The sequence below is a fragment of the Mus pahari genome, chromosome 3 (assembly GCF_900095145.1).
Source record: "Mus pahari chromosome 3, PAHARI_EIJ_v1.1, whole genome shotgun sequence".
Classification (NCBI taxonomy): domain Eukaryota; kingdom Metazoa; phylum Chordata; class Mammalia; order Rodentia; family Muridae; genus Mus; species Mus pahari.
The window spans coordinates 100,894,982-100,900,554 of record NC_034592.1 but is presented as its reverse complement, the minus strand read 5'-3'; positions in this window follow the sequence as shown (position 1 = coordinate 100,900,554).

Below are 5,573 nucleotides of genomic sequence, written 5' to 3'. Positions count from 1 at the left end.
TCTCTCTCTCTCTCTCTCTCTCTCTCTCTCTCCCTTCTCTCTTTCTCCCTACCTTTCTATAATAAAGCTCTAGAACCATAGAATGTCTCTGCTCATCAAGGCCCACTGTGCTTGGAGGATAGGACAGGATTTCTCCTAATGAGCTGTTTCTAGTCTCCCGTTAGAAGGCCTTCCTGTGCTCCAGTCACAATCCGCTGCCCTCACTCTCGCCTCTCGCCGGTGTTGGGAACCTCTTCCCTCATCCCTCTTTCCCATAACCCAGTGCCTTTAACAAAGGAGCTCCAGGGTTCCCAAGTAGGGCTACCAATTTCCACCTCCGAAGAGTGGGTCAGAGGCTTAGATGCCCACCCAGGGGTGAGTGGAAGGTAGATAGCAGCCCTTCCCTGCCTGACAGACCAGAGCATAGGTAAAACTCTGGCACGGTGTTGGTTTGCCATTCCCCCTCTTCCCCAGGGACCCCCTTTTTAGTTCCTAACAAACTAAAAGTCACACTATGAATTCCCCCATTGTCCACTTCCTGGAATTTATTCCTGGATAAGGTAATTCTCATAAAGAACCTCTCTTGCATAACTAGTGTTTCCTATTGGTTGGTTATGTGCAGAACTCTCCTGCAACATCACACTGCAAAGCAGTGACGATCACAGAAAATAAAGAAAAAGGAAGAGAAGAAACTCTCTAGCTCCTTTGTGGGAAGTTTCTGACACTGTTATAGATGCCAGGAGTCACGGCACACACCTATAATCCCAGCACCTGGGAGGTGGAAACAAGAGGATCAGAAATTCAGAGTTATCCACACTTACAATGAACATGAGGCAAGCCTGGAATATGATCCATTATGCTTAGTAAAGGAGAGGTGAAGACATCAGGAGAGGGGACAAAAGCCCATCTTCCAGCTTTATAGTGGCTATATTCTAAGGTGAAAGACAATAAATAGCCAAAACATTATGTACTGATAGAAGTATGGTTAAAGCAACTTAAGTTAAATCTTCCACAGGATGACCAGCTGACGCCCAGCTGAATGTGTTTTTATTTAAGCTGCTGGAGAAAGTGATGCTGTCACTTGAGTGTCCCTTTAAACCTCCATTCTAGACTTAGATAAAGGAAAAACTAGAAAACCAAATTAGCTTACATGCAAGTAAACTCTGCCACTCTGGTCCTGGTGCACACTGGGCATAAGCTTCAGTTTTCAGAAACTTAGCCTCACTGCAATTTTGTCTCCAACTACTTCAGTTTGGGCATTCTTAAACCAGACATTTGATATATGAAATTGTCTGCTTCTAAAGCCAGATCCAGTGCTGTAGGCCCTCTTCTTCTGAAGGCAATCAGATGGTGGTCTTACAATGGCAGAAGTTTCTACCGTGTCTTATTGACATCATTTTTATTCCTAGAAGCCAAACAAATCTGGAAGTGTAATGGCTGTGCACTTAAAAACCACAGCTTTTTATTTTTAAGTCTTGCAGAGTTAATATATCCTGTGGCCAAGGTATTTGCTATTTGGTCAAGGACACAGCACATATAAGCATAACAGAATTTTGAAGCAGGGAAAGGAGTAGGGATGGGGTAACAGGAGGCAAGAGAATTATTCACATGGTTAGTAAAACGAACACATCGACATGGGATCTGGACCACAACAGAGGAGAGGTGAAGCTGAAGGTGGGTATTCATTAGAGGAAAATCATACAAACAGGTGTGGAGAAAGAAGTATTTATGGCATGTTGAAGGAGGAGGCGGTCCACCTGGAGTCCCAATTTTGCTCTGACTAGGGACCCCACCCAAGAGACTCCATGGCTCATAGAGAACTTCCCTTGTGGAGAAAATAACTCACATGGCCCTCTGCCCACAACTGCTACCATCGTAAAGCAATCGAGGGCAGAAATTAGGAGAAAACAGCTCATTTCCTCAACCTTCCCACCAAGTACTGCTTTTCCAGGAGCAATTTCATAAATTAAAATTTTTCCTGTTCTCAAAGATCAGTGAGTTTCTTTGATAAACATCAGGACTCTAACCTGAAGGACATATTCACATACTCGTGCACTTTAAGAGGTCAGACTCTATTTCCCCAACGGTTTTTGGCATCTTTCATGGATCGAGATGGAAAAGCAGAGTTCTAATGGCTGTAGGCATTTGGTACCTGTCTCCAGTGAGAAAGATCCTAAACTGCCAAGAACCAAAGCCAATAAAGACCTTAAAGCGTGTGTTTCTCTTTAACGCTGAAGCAGGGGGCACAAAGCCGTTCTGTCTGAGATCTGTGAAGCTGCTTGTCACAAGTTGGATGGTGAAATTGACTGGCAGCCAGTAGTACAGCACCAGAGCTGAAAACCCACTCTGTATATCCACACCAACATGTGTGCCTGGCATCGCTCTAGACAAAGCCCACGAGGAAGAGCATCCTGTGGAAGCACAGTTGCATCACAGAGTAAACACTGCGCTCAAATATCACCACAGCCCAGGGCCTTTCCAAAGAAAGCTTCTGTCATCTGTCATCATCAGCCTTAGACAGCGCTGTGTTTGTGCTGCCTGAGGGCTTCTCTTACCCAGCAATGCAGGGAGTCTTCTGGCAAAATGCAGTCGACTCCAAGGCCGTGCAGGTCTTGGGTTTATTCCTCTTCCACGTGAGGGGAGAGCAGAACAAACTGAAGAGACAAATCTCTAACTGGTCTTCCGTCAGAGCAAAATGGGGCAGCTGCTTTAGAATATCAACAGGTCTTCTGAGAGTTAGAGCTACTGTGGGAGCCAGCAATTCCCTCCTAGATACATATGCAAGAGAATTTAAAATGTGTGCCTCTTCATACACTTTTACTTGAATGCTCACAGCACCAGGGCTGTGACAGCCAAGAACTGACAGTCTACAATGCCCATTAACTGCTGAGTGAGTAAACAAAATGTGGCTGTATCCGCACAATGCAATAATATTTATCCACAAAAACAAATGTCACAAAGTGGTGGGTGCTAAGCAAAGGAAGCTGGCTGCAAAAACTGTGCATTGTGTGTGCCTACCTAAACAGAATAGGCAAGTCCACCAAGACCAAAAGTAGATGACTGTTTTACAGAAACTGGGCATGGGAGGGAAAAAGACTGGCTGCTAACATGTATGGAACGTTTACTTGAGGGGATACAATGGTAATATTTTAAAGTTAATATGTATGCAACTTTTTAAAAGTACTGAAATCCCCTGATATGTACATTTGAGAATGATGGATTTGTGGTGTATCAATTATTTGTCAATGCAACCGTGGACGATGAGCTTCTGTTCAGGACCCCCCAACCTGAAGGAATCAGACGCAGCCTGGGTGATATGAAAACTTACAGCCAGAATCCTTTATCTAGAGGAGCAGAAGAAGAAACAACATGGGAAGGATTTAGATCCAGGCTGCTTGGTAGTTTCTCTCTTTCATGTCCTAACCCAGGAATTCTCCCCAAACCTTAGTGAGACAAGACTCCAGATGCACAGGCTCCAGGTCCACATCTTGACTGGTGACTTCCACAGTGGCTTGTGATGCTTCAGTCCAAATCTTGACTGGTGACTTCCACAGTGGCTTGTGATGCTTTGGTCCACATCTTGACTGGTGACTTCCACGGTGGCTTGTGATGCTTCTAGGTCCCTCTTCACTTAGGAGAATGTTTTCTTTTGTGCTCTGCTGTCAGTCTCCACCATATCAGCACACAACGGATCTTTGTGGGCTTCAGTTAGTCAGCACCACATAGTCCTGGATGGCCTGGAATTCTCTATGTTGGTCAAGTTGGCCTCAAATTTGTATGTCAATCTTTTTGCTTCTGCATGCTAAGTACTAAGAGTACAGACATGCACCACCAAGTCCCTCTTAATATGATTTCTTATCAGAAGCTATAGTGGGGGAAGGGGTTCAATCGGATTATAGTTGTAAAGGGTAAGTACCTGAAGCTACCTAAGTGGATTTGGTCGAGGTAACCATGGAAAACAGGGAGCTGACAGCCAGGGTGGAAAGACTGACAGACACAGAGGTATGGGGGTGGGGCTTCATGCTCCAGTGGTCCTGAGTAACTAGGGTTTGGTTAGAGCAGCTAACAATGAAAATGTTTGTTGGAAGTAGTGCAACGGAGATCTGAAAGGAGATCAAAGTAAAGCAAATCCTTGATTTTTTTCTTAAATAAAATATTAGTGTGTGTGTATGTATGTGTGTGTGTCTGTATGTGTGTGTATGTGTCTGTGTGTGTGTCTAAGTGTGTGTGTCTGTGTGTGTGTCTGTCTGCCTGTGTGTGTGTGTTTGTGTGTGTGTGTTTGTGTCTGTCTGTCTGTGTGTCTGTGTGTATATGTGTGTTTGTGTGTGTGTGTTTGTGTCTGTCTGTCTGTGTGTCTGTGTGTATATGTGTGTTTGTGTGTGTGTGTGTTTGTGTCTGTCTGTCTGTGTGTCTGTGTGTATATGTGTGTGTGTGTGTGTGTGTGTGTGTGTGTGTGTGTGTGTGTGTGTGTCTCATGTGTCCATGCATTTGAAGCCAGAGGAAAGTTTGCAGAGTTGCTCCTCGCCTTTCACCATGGGTTCTGGCTTCAAACTCAGGTTGTCAGGTTTGCACAACTGCTTCTCTCTGCAGAGCATCTCTCTATCGCAAAACTTTTGAGAGACAGACAGAGAGAGAAAGAGAAAGAAAGAAAGGGAGACAGAGCTGGGAACTAGATTGAAAGAGCAGTTAGATATTTGTCTCTTCAGTTTGTTCTGCTCTCCCCTCAGGTGGAAGAGAAATAAACCTGAGACCTGCCTTGGAATCAACTGCATTTTGCCAGAAGACTCCCTGCATCGCTGGGTAAGAGAGGCCCTCAGTAAGAGAAGCCCTCAGGCAGCACAAACACAGCGCTGTCTAAGGCTGATGATGACAGATGACAGAAGCTTTCTTTGGAAAGGCCCTGGGCTGTGGTGATATTTGAGCGCAGTGTTTACTCGGTGATGCAACTGTGCTTCCACAGGATGCTCTTCCTCGTGGGCTTTGTCTAGAGTGATGCTAGGCACACATGTCAGAGTGGATATACAAAGTGGGTTTTCAGCTCTGGTGCTGCACTCCTGGCTGCCAGTCAATTTCACCATCCAACTTGTGACGAGCAGCTTCACAGATCCTTGGGGGTTGCTGTTCCACCACATAGAGACCAACCTCATAGTCATCCAGACTGTAACCATCCCCAAGGTCGAGGAATTATCCCCTTGGAACATTTTTTACTATGCTTTCCTAGTAAAATTGAATAGCCTCCCATGTGTTTCATGGGCCATTTGCGTATCTTCTCTGAAGACATGTCTATTCACATTTTCTCCATGTTTAGTAGGTTCCTTTCCTCTGCATTATTGAATCAGCAAAGTTCGATCTAATCCTCACACTTCTCTTTCAATTGAATGTTTATCAGCCAGCGACTGCCACAGCCTCTTATTTTTTTTTAAATTTATTTATTTATTTATTTATTTATTTATTATTTTCTTTATTTACATTTCAAATGCTATCCCGAAAGTTCTGTATACCCCACCGCCGCCCCTGCTCCCCTACCCACCCACTCCCACTACTTGGCCCTGGCATTCCCCTGTGCTGGGTCATATAAAGTTTACAAGACCAAG